This window comes from Lissotriton vulgaris, chromosome 4_1 (assembly GCF_964263255.1).
Source record: "Lissotriton vulgaris chromosome 4_1, aLisVul1.2, whole genome shotgun sequence".
Lineage (NCBI taxonomy): Eukaryota > Metazoa > Chordata > Amphibia > Caudata > Salamandridae > Lissotriton > Lissotriton vulgaris.
In genome coordinates, this window is record NC_141691.1 from 1051561108 (window position 1) to 1051580611 (window position 19504).

Genomic DNA, 19504 nt, shown 5'->3' on the forward strand with positions numbered 1-19504 from the left:
ACGGATGACTTTGGGACTTATTATAAAATTACATCTTATTTAAGTTTCACCGAAAATGTGGTGTGTGTCTGTGTGTCTTTGACAAATACTGTGCTTTAATTGCCTCTGCCATTCACCTTTCTGACGGACTGCCTCATAAATTCTGACCATTGATGTCGCATGATTTTAAAAATCATAATACAGAACACATTTACTGATTAAAAAGACAAAAAGCTGAAGGTATGTTTTGCACATGTTAGATACAGTGGCACATGAAAAATGAGACAAGTGTAGTAGAAGCACCGTAAAAGCATGTTTCGAAATGCAAGATGAAGAAAATATACATACAAAACAATACTAATACATTGAAATGAGTTGCACTAATTAGAGTTTCTTATGAACATGTTGTTCATTACCATTTATTGATGGAATTATGGTATTAATAAAATAGCCATGTGTGTTTAATGCTTTTTGTTAGAAGACAACATTTAGAAAGATTGGTACAAAAACGTGTAGAAACTAGGTACGATCTTGAAATTTCGCATAGTAACACTAGAGTTTCTATAGTTTATGAAAAGTATAAAGTACATTTTGCAATGTGAATTTACAAAATTATACACTTATGTGAATGTTGTGAAATTTTGGTGAATGTTCTATATATTCTCTATTTGAATTGATTTACTTACATTGTATGCGGTGTTGGTTTAGAGGCTATTTCCTTTAAATGCGTGATGCTAACTTGAAAAAAGTTTAGAAAATGCTTATTCTCTAATGCTGGCCTTTTTTTCAGTGACACTTGCCCCTGTTGAGGCTGCTTTGCCTGGATGTTTGGATCCAGTTTCATTTACGTGCATGAGTCTTGAGTAGTGTGAAAGTATTGTCATCGGTCATCCACTGACAGTATTTATACCCAAATCAGTGGAGATACTGTTGACTTGTACTTGAACACTGTATCTGACTAATAGTAATTTGGCTAAGTATGAGCAAATCTTGCTGGTTGAAGAGAATGTGATTCTCAAGAGGTGTACAGTGTGGAACCCAGCTACTTTCATGGCATTGCCCGGAAATGAGAATGTGATGAAGTCAAGCATGATTGCTTGGAGGTGACTGAGCTGAGTATGAAGATGCATCCTGATATTTTCGATGAGCAATTGCGTGAATCTGATCATGTGTTGTTTGTTGATGGTTCATGTTTGAGACACAATAAAGGATGTCTGAAAAATGCTTATGCTGTGTGTACAGTTGGAGGTGTTGTGGAGGGGACATGGTTGCAAGGAGTTTTTCTGCGTAAGTTGTAGAGCTCATAGCGCTGACATGAGCATGTACTGTTCTACAACAGCTCGGAGTTACAATTCATGGTAATAGTCAGTATGGCTTTGGAGTTGCACATGACTTTGGGCAATTGTGGTCTTGGGGTGGGTTCATGACATCCTCTAGTTCTCCCATTAGAAATGGAGAGTGCATGAGGAGCCATTTGCCCTACTATTGCCTGCCCACCATCCACCATCACATCTTGAAATGTGTTGTTGTCAGCTTTAGATAACTGGGAGGAAGTGAGGAAACTGCAGGATGAGGTGACAGAACCAGAAAAGCACAGCTGGTTGCGAGCAGGTTGCACCAAAAGGGAAGATGACATGTGGGTTTAAACTGATAGCAGACCAGTGTTGCCTGACAGCCTACTGTCACCAATATCAAGATACTACCAAAGTTCTGCACATGTTAGGGGAGATGCAATGATGCGCTTTTCTAACCGGTGTGGTAAAATCCTAGAGTCAGAGTAACTGAAGAAACGTTATGTCATTGTTGAGTAGTATATCCGCTACAAAACCTAGGAGGAAAAAAAGTTATCATGAGCCACATTGGTAAATCTGCAGTTCCTTTCAAACAGATGCAAATGGATTCCATAGAGATGTCCCTTTGCAATAAGATATGTTTTCGTAAAAGTGTGCATTTTGTTTCTAAATGGGTTGGAGCTTATGCTACTCATAAGAATGACAGTTTAACTGTGGCAAAGTTACTGTTGAGGGAATTGATTCCAAGGTTCAGATTTCCGGCTTTTCTTGAGTCAGACCGCAGAACTCATTTTAAAATTGAGGTCCTAAAAATGTTATGTGCAGCACTACAGCTGGAGTAGAATCTCCATTGCAGTTACCGACCAGAGGCTTCTGGGTTGGTGGAGCAGATTAATTGCACATTGAAATTCAGATTGGCAAAAGTATGAGCTTCTAAATCTCTGAAGTGACCAGATGCATTGGCTCTTGTGTAGATCAGTTTGAGTAGTACTTTAGATAGAAGGACAGTATTGTTGCCTCATGGGGTTATCATGTGATGTGCCATGAGGCTGCCAGCTGTTCCTGCAAATGCCCTATTCAACATAATGGATGATATGATTTTGGACTTTTGCAGGGGCCTTGCTGATGAGACATGTCCTGTCTTCACCAGGTTGGAAAAGCTGCCTATGTGGTCCAAAAGGAGCAGTGCCATAACCTCAGTCCTGGTGCTGTGAAGTGTGGATGCCTCCCTAACTGGATGCATGCCAGTCACACTCTCAGAGTCCCAAGTTCTCATGATGATACAACAGCACCTGTTCACAATGTGCCGGTGGTAACAGTAAGACAGCGGGATCAGGTTGGTCAAGCTGCTAGGAACCAGCAAGCTTCTGGGGCAGCACTCATTTGGCCTGAGGGGGTCTGAGAGAATCAACAGCAGATCCCGAAGGGTCACAGTCAAGTGAGTTGACTACGAGAGGTACAGATACTGGCGAAGGGACTAGTGCAGTAAGAAAGTGAGTTGTACCCAGAGACAGTTGCCCCAGAAGAGGATAAATCGTGAGAAGCTTTTCTGACTACAGGACGAGTACCACCAACTATTCCTGAAAGCTCTGAAGAATCAGATCAAAGTGACACAGATATTGAGCAAAGAGCTGTGAGGAGATCAAAAAGAGCAAAAGGACCAAGTCAAAGGAAGGCATCTCCTGAATGGACTTATTTGACTGCCAATGAGAGGGGGAGAGAATTCTACTAGTATTGCACTAACAACACGCGGCCACCTGAACCTCCATGAAACAAACTTTGTTGTTGATTTGAACTTTAATCTGGTTGTACCAATCAATGGACTTACACAGTTTTTCCTGAACATACTCATTAACAAAGCTTATATAAGTATTTCTATATCTGAGAAGATTACGAGCTTCACCTTAATTTATTTTGTGCCAAGATTGTGCTCAATTGCTCAACCACTGCTACTATTTTTGATTTTTCTGTAGTTAAACGGTCTAAATTTTGAGTAGTCATGCAATCTGAGATTGGAATCTCTTCCAAATGCAAATGTGTATATACTGTGATTCTTTCTATTATTGTTTTGATATTAATTACAATGCTTATTTTATTAAACCTGCCACATTATGTATCTCTGAAAGATTCTAAGCTTACTATCCCTTCCTGAACTACTAAAAGAAATAATTTTGGTTCAATTGATCTGAATGACAACTCTTTACACAACAATGCTTTGAAAATAGATTTTAGCTCAAATGTTTATACTAATCTGTTTAGCAAATATGTAAATACTAGGGATATTGGTGATCCTACATTTATATGCAAATAACATGATCAGCTGCTAATGGTGTAACTTACCATATATTACCTTCAACATATGGATTTCTTGCAGTGTGTTAGCTAGCCTATTTTATGGAACTGATCAATTGCAGTATAATTACTTTAATTAAGATTGGATCTTATTTTAACTGACCGTGCTTAAACATTCTGAAGTTTCAACAATTGAGACTATGGGTTACTTATTCAGGCCAGCTCAATCCTGGACATGGCTTATGCTCTTAGAAATAAACTAATGTTTAAATTAGTGACAGCTGAATACAATTTTATAGATTTCGTGGAAAGTAGTCGAGAGAATGTAACAAATAACAATAATGCATTGCCTAAATGAATTGCTTGGAGCTTACCGCAAGAAGAAAATAAAATGAGATTGGGAATGTTTTCATTAGCTTTAGACTGGCAACATAAAGGAAAGCTTTGTATATACACATAAAAGTCAAATACCAATACTGTTTCTGTAGGACTTAGTGAATGTGAATATACATTTGAAATGTATGAGGACTGGGGGGGAGATTTAAAAGGTGTGGATCATATTTTCCATGGAGTGTATTACATATGTGGGAAGAGTACTTATTACAAATTACCAGAAGAATGGCATTGAAGTTGTAATTTGGGAACAGTTTTTCCAAAAATGTATCAGGTTTAGTGAATTAAAGATGAATTAGTGGATGCCAGTGTGAGAAGGAAAATAAGGGCAAGTGAAAAAGTAGGAGACATATTTGGAGTTCTAATACTTTCAGTTGGAGTAGCACTAACCTCTCAGAAAACTAGAAAGCTGTCAACTATTGTTGATAAACTTGCCACCAGTACAACTGGGGGGTATTCTATTATAAATGAAGAAATTATATCAATAATGTCTATGGTGATTCAAAATTGACTTGCCCTTGATATCCCACTTGTGAAGGAGGGTGGAGTCTGCCAATTGTTAAAATATATATCAGACAGGAGTAAAGATTTAGAGAGTTACATGAACAACATTACTGTCTTAAATAAGGACTTGAAAAACTTATAAGCAGGTGGTCCTCGGAAACCACTAAGGGATTATCAAATGTTAGCAACTGGTTAGGAAAATAAGGAAATTATTTGGTGATTTCCATCTTGAGACCTTTAGTGGCTGTTTCTTTGTGAATAATGCTGCTGATATTATCAATGTTGCAGATATAAAAAGAATAAAAACAGTGGAGTGAAAAGAACAAGAGCTGATCTTGAAATGAAGGATGTACTCTAATGAAATAAATGCTTTCTAGGAGAGTGGAAGGAAAAGGTTAAAGACAACACACCCATAATCTGTGATAAGATCTGATGTAGCAGATAAGGTGATGGCTTGGTTCACCATCAGAAGGGTGCCTGATGCAGCACGATTTTTAAAATCATAATACACAACACATTTACTGATTAAAAACACGAAGAGCTGAAAGTACGTTTTACACATGTTAGACACAGTGACACATGAAAACAAGACAAGTGTAGTAGAAGCACTGTAAAAGCTTGCTTTAAAATGTAAGATGAAGAAAATAAGCATACAAAGCAATACTAACACATACAAACGAGTTAGAATAATAGTTTCCTACAATTACGTTGTTTATTAATGTTTATTAATGGGATTAAGCTATTAATACAGTGGCCTAGTGTTTCTGAAGCTTTTGGTAAGAATCCAAACATCTAGAAAAGTCCACGCAAAAACTCATAGAAACTAGGCACAATCTTGACATTTTGCATAGTAATACAAGAGATTCTATAGTTTATGAAGAGTATAAAACACATTTTGTGATGTTTATTTAGAAAATCATACACTTTGATTGTTAAGAACATTTGTGGGTAGTAGAGTATTTCTAATGTTTGCTATTTCCAAGTAACAATGATTGGTGAAAGTTCTACACATTCTCTATGTGAATTGATTTAATGACATTCTGGCAGATGCATTAAAGTTATGTTTTGCGAGTCCTTAATAGCGAACTTTAAGGAATCGCTATTAAAGACTTGCAAAACGGGATGCATTTAGGAATCGCAATGTTATTAGCGATTCCTACAGATTCCTTATTTGCGATTCGGTAATAGCTAATCGCTAATAAGGAATGGCTTTCCCATTCATTCCTATGGGCCTAAAGGCCCATAGGAATGAATGGGAAAGCCATTCCTTATTAGCGATTAGCTATTACCGAATCTCTAATGTTCCGCTATTTCAAGGGTGCCAGGGTGTCCAAAGGACACCCTGTTGCACCCCTGAAATGGACCTGTGCACAAATGTTACACACACACATGCCCTAAGGGCATGTGTGTGCGCAACATGTAACTTTGAAAAATGCACAAAAGTGCATTTTTCAAAGTTTTAGCAAATTACCACGAAGTTCAACTTCATGGTAATTTGCTCCCCCTATTTGGCGAAATCGCTATTTTTTGGGGTTTCATGCATTGCATTTAAGGAATCTCATTTTGGGATTCCTTAAATGCAAGAGCAATTTAAGGAATCGCTATTTAGAGATTCCTTAAATTGCGATTTCTGCATTTGGGATGATGCATCCCAAATGCAAAAATACAGGGAGCAAACGGCCAGATTCTGAGAATCTGCCCGTTTGCTCCCGGTATTGTCTTTGATGCATCTGCCTGTAAATGTTTAATGTTCGTTTTAAGCATGGGTACTTGCAAGCATTTTCCAGGGGGCCGAAAAGGTTGGTCATTGGTGTGACTGAGGGACGTAATAATGCCAGCCGGGTGGTGGAAAGTGGGGATAGGGGTGTAAAGTGGGTGTAGGGGAAGCAAAACGTGTACACTAGTGGCTGAACTGAGTTGCACAATGTGGAACTGGAAAACCTGCAGTGCAGTACACTCTAGTTACTTCCTTTCTTTAACTGAAATGAACCCTTAAATAAATGCTTGCTGTTTATTTAACATGTTTTTAATGTTTGTGCTGAATTCAGTAAACAGCAACCCAGTGCGGCTGTTGCCTAGGGGGCTACATTGAAAGGTCGGGAGGGCCGCATTTGGCCCTGGGGCCATACTTTGAGTGTCACTGGTTTAGATTCTATATCATGTAAATGTGTAATGCTAACATAAAGGCTTTTTCGGACAAAGAAATTCTCTAATGCTGAACTTTACCGTGGCTTAATACAATGGACCATTTACCACTAGCGAATTGTTGCTTTATTTGTTCTGTAAAAATATAAACCACTACATTCATGAAAGTTTCTTCAACTTTCACAGTAAAATATTTCTGTGTGAACAGGATTTCCGCTGTTGCTATAGATGAACACTTTGTATTTCTTCTTACAGATGTTAGGACTATGTGTACTTCCAACTCTCTTTCATTTAATGACTGATATGAGAAAGCATCTTAATGTTTAAAGGGTCCTAGGTGACATTATTTGAATTTGAGCATACAACTGTCTTCCGATGGTCGTTGTTAGAGACTTTATAAAAGAAGAAACCTCAATGGAGGGGCAATGCAGACACCGTTGATTGTTGCTTCTTGACACATTGCCATACTTTTCTTTTCCCCTTGCGAGAGGATGCAATGCTGATCAATTTTTGAGAACTTTTTCCTACTTTTGACTGCTTTACTGATGCTACAATCAGTAGCTGATGGACTGAATCCTTTTATGCTGAACCTTTTCTTTTTTCATTTCCTTTATTTCCCTGTTTATGATAATGGACTCACCATTAAATTAACTTTATATTTGAACCCTTTCCCTTTCTTCGTAGGATTTGAGCTGTTAGACAATAAGCTATCTTTCTGCCTTAATGTTGACGGAACTCTGTAACTCTTTAAACTCATTTTATAACTACCCGATAAAGCCTGCTTAAATGTTTGGCACTTTTATACAAACTGTGATATTCTTCACTGAAATTCTCAATTGATTGCTTGTGGCAATGAACTTTAAATCTTTAATACAATAAGCAAATTAATAAAACATCTGCCTGAGTCTATCATTGAGTCCTGTTGGTTCTTCCATTTAAAGTATGCTATTTACTAATGACTTAAATGTATTGCAGGGAGAATCAGTGAGCTCTGACAAAACATTAAGGGCCATATGTACAAGGACTGGTGATAACTGCCACTAATGCTAGTTAGCGGCAGTTTTCTTACTACTGCGTACCGCTGAAAACTATCACCATGTTAGCGACGTATTTACAAGATGTCGCTAGATGGCGATAGCTTCAGGGATTGGCGGGGAAAACGTCTGTTACAATTAGCGTTATGGCAATAGGAGTTCTGGCGTTAGCAGGCGTAAACCATCAAAAGGCCCCTTAGCGGCAAAAAACGCACGATAGTCAGCCCAACGTGAGTTTTTTGCCTCTATTGAGAAAAATAGCCTATCAGTCGACCTCCAATAGGAAAATAGGCAAAAAACAACGAAATGCAGAATGAAGCAGCCAGGGCGAAGTGCAGCACAATTCAACAACACCCTCAAGCCACCCAACATCCAGGATGACCAGAGCAGAGCCTGAATGCCTCACTCGACCTGCGTTTGGAGCCTGGAGCCTCGCTGGACCTGCGTCTGGAGCCTGGATGCGTCGCTGAACCTGCTTCTGGAGCCTGGATGCCTCATTGGATCTGCATCTGGAGCCAGGATGCCTTGCTCGACCTGCATCTGGAGTCTGGAGTGTGATGCGGAGGTGCTGTGGAGTCGATGAGCCATAGCGGTAGACATTGAGGCGCAGCAATTGCCAGTACAGGGTGGTAAAGTCTGGCAGGTCGCATGGAGACACATTGCTGACCTGTGTGAGAAGATTGCCTTGAGCTCCATGGAACTGTGAATGGTAAGGTGCCCTTGCGCACCAACGTAGGTAGGCCTGGATCGCATACTATGATCTACCACTACCAAAGGTGGGCGGGGCTTCTCAGGAAGGATAATTTTGCACTGGCCGGACACTGTGGAGGGTGAGGCCCCTGAGCTGCGCCAAACTTGTGTGGCGGGAGAGCTGCAACTTCACGCCTAAGGGGGCCCTGCTGCATCAACTGTATCAGGAGGTTCACCAGAGGACTTGGTGGCAACTGATGTACCCAGGCTTGTGAAATCCCACCTGGCTGAGGCTCCAGCTGACTGAGTCACAGATTTGGAGAGAGTGCATCGGTTTGCCCCACGGTGTCAATATCTAGGTGAGGAGAAGGTGGGATGCTTAGCGGAGAAGGCCCGGGGGTCGAGTCGCTCAGGCCTAGCACCTGTAGATGACTCGCCCCCAGTGGCGGCTCATCAACTATGGCGGAAAAGCGTCACCCCAATGCTTTCAAGCAGTGCATGAAGAGGAGTAATCATCACATGATGATGACCTCCTAATGTAATTGTGCTATGTTTCCTTTTCGGGTGGGAGGGTGGGTTGGGCTGCTACACTCACAGAGCAGTGCAGGGGTGGAGTGGCATGCCCACTCAAGTGTGCAATGATTGTTTGTTTGGCCCGCTCAGGCCGCCCAGAGCAGTCATGCACACTGTCCTGTTTGCCATGCAGGCTGCATTACAGCCTGCATGGAGAACATGCCCACCTCTCCAGCCCCTGGCTGACTCCCTGTTCCGGCATCAATGACCATTCCCAACATCACATTGCTGTGTTGTGATTGGCTTAGGGGAGGGAGTCTGGCTGCCTACTTCCTGTTCCTGGAAGCAGACTCAGGAGAGCAGGATCAACGAAGACAGGGGACCAGGCCTCGAGGTAAGATTTTTCTCATTTAAATATTCACAACACCTTTTCACACACACCCCAGGTCCCTGCCCCATCTAGTATCCTTTCCGGTGTTTCCCACCTCCCAGCTGGCTGGTGTGCCAAAGGTATATATGAAGTTACAATGCATACCATTACATTGCATTCCATTAAAATGCATACCAGTACTAGGCATATTGCAAGAGTGGGGAAGGTGTTGGATAGTGGAGATGTAAACTTCACTATTCCCACTTCAGTGAGTGCAACCCTAAAACTAAACCTTGCACCCCAAAGCACACCCTGAATGCTAAAATTCTTCTTTGAGCCCCAAAAAAACACACCCTAAAAATCTTATTTGACCCAAATTCACACCCCAAATTTCATAACTGACCCCAAAACACACCCCAAATTTCAGATTTTCCCTCATAATACACCCCAAATTTCATTTCCGATACCTGAAACCCATACCCACCAGGACGCTATTACTGACCTCAGAATGCTTTGCATTGGAATGCGATGTAAAGGCACCTACGTTGTTGGAGTTGGGTTGTAAAGGCATTATGATGTAATGCCTGCATTATAATGGACATCTCCTGTGCCAAAGCCATAGGCAAGCCCGTCTGTGTCCATCTGCCACTGGACCGCACTCAGCACCAAGGAACCTTCCTATAGGACAGTCCACTGCTAAGATGCCAGCACCCTCCTCGCCATCAACCCTGGATGCCACATCACCTGCCAGGACTACCTCTGCTCCGGACCAGACATCGCCATTGCCATCACTGATGGCTACTAAAACACCTGCAAGGACCACCCCGACTGTCCAGGAGGAGGCAATGCCATCACCTACAGATGCACATTCAGACTGACCATGCAGTCTAATGACCCAATGGTGACCATGGAACACCTCAACCTCCAGATTCAGATCAACCCCAACTCCATCCTCTGCGGCACCCTGATCTGCAGGCCCTGCAGGCCATGGACCCACATTCTCCGATACCATTGAGGACCTCATTGCACCCCAGGCTCTCCCATCCACAGATGACATCCTATTCTGTAAACTCAAGTTCCACCTGGGCAATCCCAGTGACCAGAACACCACCCCCTCCTGGGGAAGCTTCCCAACATCAGACTAAAGCAGCTAGTCACCGCAACAAGCAACATAGCAGGATACAAGGTTGAGCATGTCTCCTACACCAGCGCTAACTTCAACTACAGCCACACCACCGGACTCTCCTGGACTCACCATCATTGTATACATCCCGTCTTCACCATGTCCACTGTACACCACAGCCATCAACACCCCTCCTCGCAGCTGGATCAAGACCACAGAAGAACGCCTCATACAATCCCTCAGCACTATCACTCTGCCAAAGACTACAGACAATGACACCGCAGCGTGCAACCGCCACCGATGGATCTCCAACTGTGCCAACACCCTGGCACCCCTCAAGAATGGAACAGGCAAAACTAGTACCACATTGCACCGTATTTGCAAAGTGACGTATGTAGGCATATGCGTGACCATGTGAAGCCCTGTGCCACATCATACCTGCATCAGGTATGATGTACGCATGGTGTGCGTTCCCACGCGATAAGGCCTCATAGGAGTGGCACAGTGAAATACTCAGATTTCACTGCGACAATTGTAGGATGGCACTGCGTCAGTACATTACGCCTGCCTGATGGCAGCCGTAAAGATGAAGCAGTGCCCAGGGGTAGGCTGGCCCCATACATTGCTCCAGTGGCATCATGCTTGTGACACGACTGCAGCAATGCATGACTTTGGCACAGACAGATACATCAGGATTCCAGATGTATCTGTCATTAATTGCATCATGGAGCGCTGTACAGTGAATGCAGCGCATCTGTGGTGTTGCAAGAATGGCATAGTGAAAAGTGTTGCAACACTGTCTTGTCTCATCGCTGCAACACTTTTCATGACTGAGGCCCAGGAATGCACACTATCTTATTGATGGTGCTCATTCTTGCCCTGTTGTTTTGTCGCAGGGCAACACAGAAACATTGCTTGCAGCGCTGTCCAGCACCAAAACCTGCTGAGAAGAGGCCCCAAGTGTTATCTCTGCCTCTAACTGCAGTTAGCAGCAGTTTTTTCAGTCCTCCAAACTTCAGGAATCCCCTTGTAAATATCACAATGTGGGTGTATAGTGGCTGTTTTTGCACGGGAACGCCTCCCTTACATGTCATTATCGCTAACAGAAGTGGCGATCTTTAGAATGGACGTTTTTGGCAGAAACCTGCTGTTAATAGTGGTTAGTGACAGCTTGTACATATGGCGATAATAATCTTGCTGCAAAACCGTTGGAAAAGTGCTGCTAAGGCGGCGTTAACTCCTTGTACATATGCCCCTAAGTGTTACTTCTTTTGTTTTGCGCCGCTATTGCAGATATTTTAGTCTGCAGGAGGTTGGTTCTTTCCATTGCTATTCTTTATTTCTACAGCATGGTTTTAAGAGTGGTGTACTTAAATCTGATCTCAAATTTCTGAGTTTGCTGTTAATTAAAGGTCCTCATTGGACAGCTAACATAGTGCTTGGTCACCCTAATTTCCAACCCTCCTATTGGGGGGTGGAAAGATTCGTCAGAGGATCATTGCCTCTGTGGTAAAAGGAAATGCTGAAGATTGTCTAATTGTAAAGGGCCCAGTGCGGTTAGAATAGTAGAGAGAGTAAACGTGGAAAAAATAAAACATTAACCATGCTTCCGCTGTAATACCACCTTACCCTAAGATTAACTGACATGGGGGACCATTGAAAAGTATGTTTCAGTTAACTTTAGCTGACATATAGCTAATATATTTTTAAGTGCCTGGTTTTATGGTGGTGGACGGCTACTGGGACGCTGCTGGTGATCTCAGTCAGTACTGATTTTATGAGACATGCCATTCGATTCAGTTTTGGCTTTACTGTGGGTTCCTTCCTCCAAGTTCGGTGCAACCAAATCATGGATACTGATAAAGACTTTGAGCGCTAAATGTCTGATTAACCTTGAACCAAATGCATACCCTCTGTAGGAAATCTTTAGAATATTTATTGGTAGTTTCCAAATAAGCATTACATGCAATACTTCAAATGAAAGGACGTAAGGAATAGACATACAAAAATATATGAAAAAGACAAAACAATCCAATGCATTGAGTAGTTAGGCTACTGTGGCAGTATAACACATTCATTTTGATACACTAGTAGTGCTTGGCTTAGTCACGCAAGGGTTATCATGGAGGTTAACATTGACAAGAAGTGTATCTGAATATTCAGCGAAGGGGAGGTAAAAAGAGTATCAAGGCTCAGGGGCCAGAACACCTTAGGTATCAGTATGCATCTAATGATCAGTAGTGTAATGCTTAGTATGGTGAAGCGAACACAAGTGAGAGTATTCCATGAGGGGGGGAGTTGGCTTTATAGGCTTCAAAGTGGTTCAAGGCGGTTTGTATGAGTTAAAGTAGAGATCACAGCTGTCCCACATGTGTCTAATGGGAGGTTTCCACAGTGAGGTCTGGAGAGCTATATTTTCAGCCCCCCTTAGGTTAGTGACCCAGTTCAACCAACATTGAAAGGATGCTGAACTTGTGTCTTTCCAATTGTTGAGTATGATTTTAACCGCTGCCATTAATAGTAGGTCCAGAAGCGCCCCATCTTTTTCATTCAGTGACTCTGCTCTGACTAAACCAAATGCTAGTGTCGATACTTCCCTACTAGGGGACTATGAGATGAGTTTAGATATGAACTCAAAGACCTTATCACAAAAGGGTACCCCACATTCGCAAAAAAGTGGCAAGTGTTCCAGGTCACCTATTTTATTGTTACAATTCCAGCAGACGGGATCTTCACGGATTTTGTGTGAGTGTAGCTGGGCTGATGTGTCCAGTAGGCCTTATGTAGTAACCAGAACTTCGTCTGGGAGAGTGTAGGACTGATCATATTTCTCGCGGCTGCGTTCCAGATTCTGTACCAGTCTGTCTCCGAAATCGGGTAAGAGGAGGGTGACTCCCAGAGGGAAGTCAGCTTCTTTTTGAGGGCAGATTGCTGTGGTCATATTAACTTATATATCCAGGAGACCTGGTGACCTAAACTATTTATTTTTGACATATATTGTAGGAGGGATGGAGGTAGGGTTGATATTTTCGCTTTAGTCAATGTGACTTTTATTTTTAGAAAATTGTAAAATTCGAGTGGGTCTAGGTTGTATTTAGCTTGTAATTCTTTAAAAGTTAGTGGGTAGGCTCCGTTGAAGAGTTGCTAGGGGAAATAGATACCCCTGTAACCCAGGATTCGTTATGTAGGGTATTCCCTTTATATAAGATTTTATGATTATTCCAAAGGAATTCTAGATTAGATCTTCTGATGCTAGTGTCTAATAGTTTATCTGCCTTAAACGGGGCAGACTTTGTGTTTTTGAATATGGGCTTTGAGCAGATGCCCTTGGAAAGGTTTGCAGTTAGGTGGCTGCCGGGGCAAGATTATTAAGAAGTGATTTTTCAATGTCCAGCCACACTGAGGTGTATTCTTCTTGTGGTACGAACCAATATGAGCCTTTTGTTGCTAAGAATGCTGTCTGGTATAGTTTATAATCAGCTATGTTAACCCCTCCTACGGATTTGTTTAGTCTGAGTTTTTTCTTACTAATTCTTGCTTTTTTGTATTCCATAGGAAGTTTGGGAGCAGGATGTTCAGCTTATGGTGGAAGTCCTCTGACAGCATGAGGGGGAGCATAGTTATTAAGTAGTTCACTAAAGGAGAAACTATCATCTTAATGGTCTTAATCCTACTCCAGTTTAAATATGGAGGGAGATACTCTTTTTCTGGAAAGGAATGGGTAAATAGGTTCAAACAACAGAAAGTTCCCTTTTCCACGGATTATGTAGGGGAGAGATCCTATGCACTCCCTATCTTCTTGTGAGAAGGGGATGTGGTGTAAGGATAGAGTTTACCCAGGTTACCAAATTTACAAAACTCAGGTTCTATACATTGTCATTCCATACGTAAAACAAATCAAATATAACTAAAATACCAGTATGTGATATATATCTTCTTTTATTATTATTGTTCTTAAGTCACCAATACATTGTCATAATCATTATCAAAAATATTTAAAAACACTTAATCATATTGTTTATTAAAACATATACATTTCAAGATTAAAAATTAAAAACATGTTTTTCAAATGTGATGTTCCAATGGAACAACTTGTCGACGCGGCGTTTCGCTGTTCTATAGTATCTGCAACTTCTTCAGGACATTGATTGTAATTAATAAAAACATCTAATAGATCTCATCAAGAGACCTCCTAATATCTGTATTGTTCGGATTTTCTGAGCTCGCTGGTCAATCAAGCTCGAAAAATTGTTTATTCCCTTGAGTCAATCTCTTTATGTTCTTATAGGAAAAAACTTGACCTGATGTTGCAGTATTTCTTAAATTACTCAGTGGTTTCTTCTTCACTGGTCTCATGCCAAGTTATGAAGTATTTGCTCTATTAATTATGGGTGAATTTTTGGAAGGACGTGTTAAGCCTTACAACTTCCTTTTTCAATTCTGTAAGCTTTAAGCATTGCCTGCTAATTCTTCTCCTGATCCCTTCATTTAATTTGGGAATCTTCTATGGAAGTTTCTGTTCTTTAAGATTTAGTTAGGCTGGAAGCTGCTGGATACACGTCCTTCCCTCTTGGGTTCCGCTCTTGTCTCTTGAAGAGCGGAACCCAAGAGGGAAGGACGTGTATCCAGCAGCTTCCATCCTAACTAAATAGCTAGTCTCTGTTTGTGTTTGAGGTATGAGGCAAGTACTTTGCCTGCTGTGTTCCTTTCACAGAGCTTGAGCGCCTTGAATTTGTTAATACACACATTACTCTCAATTTTATTAGATTCATATTTCCTCCTAACTAGCCGATCAAGTATGTCCTTGTTATCTAGCTCTTTAGCATGAGTTGTTTCAAGTGATTTGATTTCTCTCTCCAGTGATTCCAGTTCAAGATTTAGTTTTTTGTTGATCTGTGCTTTCATTCCAATAATGACCCCTCTGATGGTCGAATTAAGCGCATCCCACAGAGTGGAAGTGTTTATATGTGGGAGGTCATTTTCTGCAATATATTGTTTAATAGTGGTTTCGATCTTTACTTTGTTTACTGGATCAGAGAGTAGCTCATTGTTAAAACGCCACAGTTTGGGGGTAGGATGGGATGGGTAACTGCAAGTTTAGTGCTGATGCATGAGTGATTTGAAACTAGTTTGGGGGCTATATAGTTTGATCTATGAGGTGTGTGAATGTACTTGAAATTAGAGTAGGAGTTGTGTGGGGCTGAATGAAATGTATAGTTGCTTGCATCTGGGTGTTGGAGGCTCCATGGGTATTTTAGGTTATACTTGGAACAGATTCTGTGGAGAACTTTGTGTGAGCGGGTGGATTGGTATTTAAATTTTGATTGACATTCAATAAGAGTGTCCAACGGCAGGTTAAAATCACCGCATACTATGATGGGATCATCGTGAGGGAGGGTCCCAATTGTATTTGAGATCTTTTCCCAGAAATTAGGCTCATCGGAGTTGGGGCCATAGCCGTTGATCACATGGATGGAGCAGTCACCTCTCTGCAGGTGTGTAATTAATAGTCTCCCATCTTCATCGTGTGTGTGTGAGATAGTGGTGATATTGGATTTCCTAGCAATAAAGGTAATAACACCTTTTTTCTTATGGTCTGCTGGTGAGCATGAAATATGAGAGATCCAGTTGTGTTTGATAAAGCCTACATCCTCCTCTGATAATTTTGTTTCTTGGAATAAGATGATGTCACCCTTAGTTTTGGCTGGGTACTCCAAAACTTTCGTGCGCTTCACCGGGTGGTTAAGCCCTTTGATGTTTAGAGATACAGTGTTAAGGTCCTCAGCTATGCCTTTTTTCTGAATCATCGCCAGGTCAAGGGATCGCTGTATATATGATTTACTTTATGAGAAGTTTGCGTGGAAGTCGGTGAACCCGTATGTGCGTGGTGTCCGTGCCTCATTGTTAGGGTCCTAGTAAATGTCACTTGGAATCTATTTCCGGAGTTAGTGCCCGTGTGTGGTATTGACCCCGAGCATATATTGAGCAAAGAGCATACTTGATACTCCAACACAGTTTAAATAGCAAAATGAGCATACATAGAGTAAAAACAAAAAGGAAACAACCAAAAGTACATTTACCCTTTGTCCCCTCCCTCACCCTCCCCTCCCTGAGAAAATTGAATGCAGGAGCTGCGACGGCAGGTCCGTCAGTAGGCAACTTGAAGGGAAAATTAACTGAACATTGTCTCATTGGTAGAAACATATATAGAGCACCTCTGAGACATATATATATAACATTGAAATTGCGACTACTACAACTGTAGGTAGGTGGAGAATTGAGTAACAGATGGATGACCTCAGATGTATTGAGTAACAGATGGATGATCTCAGATGTTCCCAGTAGGCTGTCAAGTACTATGTCAGGCTATGTCAGACAAATGATTTGATTGATTAGATTGTTAAATGTATAAAGCGCAACGAATGCCAGGACGCCTATTGGCGCTGAGGCCTAAGAAGAAGCCAGAATGAGTGCAAGGACGAATTAAAGGTCTGCTGGGAATAGCCAAGTTTTTAGTGATTTTCTGAGTGAGGTTAGATTCTGGCTGTTTTTGATTGAAAATGGTAGGATGTTCCAGATTTTACAGCTCTTAGCAAACAACTCCTTCCTCCCCAACGCACCTGCTTGAACCTAGGTACTTGAAGCAGTTTCAGTTGTGCTGATCTGAGATTCCTGGACGGAACATAGTATTTTATCCTAGAAGTCAAGTAGGAGGGTCCCCTTCCTTGGAGTGCCTTAAACATAATGCAGAGTGACTTGAATATGATTCTTTTCCGGACCGGAAGCCAGTGGAGAGCTGCTAGCTGCTGGGACACTGATTTGTGCCTGGGGATGTTCAAGATCAATCTGGCTGCTGCATTCTGCAGGCGTTGGAGCTTACTCAAATGCTGTGTTTGAATCCCTAGGTAAAGAGCGTTACCATAATCTAGCATGGAGATTGCAAGGGCGGTAACCACGATTTTCAGGGCATCCGGGGGAATGAAAGACCAAATCTTTCTGATGAGTTTTAATGTAGCCCAGAACGTCGCTGAAAGGCAGTTGATCTGGCTATCGAAAGTTAGCCGACAGTTAAAAATCACCCCCTAGATTTTTAACCTTGGAAAATGGTGGAGGGCATTCGCCAACTTAGTGGGCCACCATTTCGGAGACCGACCTAAAGGATTGGCACCCAACAGTAGGACTTCCGTTTTGCTGCCGTTTAATTTTAGGCAATTAGATTGCATCCAGTTGGTAACGTGGGACATGTAGGTGTTAAAACGTTCTGCCACCTCGTCTACATTGTTGGTGATTGACACTACAATTTGTGAGTCATCTGCAAAGCTGATTACTGAGAACCCAAATTGTCTAATCAGTGCGGCCAGTGGGGCCACATAAACATTGAAGAGCGTGAGGCTCAAAGACGAGCCTTGCGGTACTCCACAGTGAAGATTGAAGGTTTGTGAACTTGTTCCGTCTACTTCAACTCTGAAAGATCTTTCAGAGAGATAAGATGACAGTAGAGTTGTAGCGGATTTATGTCTCATAGTTAGTAGATTGTAGTTGATGGTATCGAAGGCCGACGACAAACGCATTAACGTATATTAACTTATTAATTAATGATCTCACTGTACCCCGTGGGAACATTGAGGCACTATACTCAGAGTGAGGTCAAGTTCCTAGGGTTAACTGAGCTGAAAGCAATAACAGAAATAACCATGAAATGTATTGGACTCTGTTATAACATTACATCTGCATTTCCAGAAGGATGGTTAGACGTTTATGGCAACGTTGTTGCATGGATGTAAGAAGGGTGAACAATGTAGCACAATTCAGACACAGTTCAAATGATATTAAGTCTTTCGTTTGTTGGAGGATCCAGCAGAGAGTTCCATCTCTTGGGTAGGAGCTTCTCTAGGTGACACGTCAGATCCTGAGGGTTTGTAAAGATGTACCTTTTGCCGTTGTCCATTGTTTTAAACTTAGAGGGGCCTGTAAATGAAAATTGAATGTTCCTCCTGCTCAATTTGTCACGTAATTGAAGGAAGCCTTTTCTCGTGGCGACTGTTTCTTCAGAGTAGTCTTGAGTAAAGTTTATCCGTGACCTTCCCAAGTTAATTGGTGGTTTTTCCTGGCAAAGCTCAGGATGGGTTCTGTATGCTGGTATCGGAACGGTTTGCATATCATGGGATGAGTTCCTTTTCTGTTTGAAGGGTTAAACAATGGTATTCTGTGAGCTCTATCTAGTTCCAAGCCATGGTGGAAATTTATCCCAGTTATCATGGGTATCCAAGACTCCAGGAAGGCCATGCAAGAACCTGCGTCAACTTCTGAGCCTTCAGGAATACCAAAAATGCGTATGTTACCTCATCTGTGTCAGTCTGCCAATTCCGCATTTTGTTTCTTGAGCTCGCTAATGATGTTTCGGAGGTGTTTAATTTCTTTGTTGGATTGGGTGGTCACATCTTCAACGTCGCTCATTTCTTTGCTCTGCGTCACAGATGTTTGAGCTCATAGCACTCATATCTGCCCGCATTGTTGTGAATTCCAATTTCATGATGTCTGTATTTTGTTTCAAAGATTTCGCCAAGTCATGGACTTCCGCTAGTTTCTTTAATATCATGTCCATTGTGCTGCTTAGGTCTGGTTTAGCCTTGATTGGAGAGTCCGAGGTGCTTGGTTCCGGTTTTGCTTTTTTGAAGGAAGCACTGCTTTCTTGGTCTTTCATTTTGTAATGAGGAGTGTGGCAGTTAGTCCCAGCCCCTCCTCTGTGTTTGCGGATGAGATATAGAAAGATGTTAGAGGACCGGGCACTCACCAGGTTTTGTCACTGTTCGGAAGTAGCGCTGGCTTCGCTAAACACTAGTAGACGTTTGGCGCAGTTGATGCTGTTGGCACTTTTGATGCCGTTTTGTTGGATTTCCTTGTGTACCTCTCTATGTTGATAGCTACTGGTTGGATAGTGTTCACATCAAGTATCACTGAAGTGACAACGTAACACCCATTAGCACAGTCTACTTCGAGACATTGACTGTGTGGTAGCTTTTGTTGGGTTTGGTGTCCTTGGTTGGCCGGAGTAATCACAGTGTGATCCTTGACAAATCACGCACAACCCTTCTGCAACGCTAGCAGTCGTTACGGTAGCGCTGATGACAGTGAGTAGCAATAAAGGCTTTCAATGTAGAAGAATTCA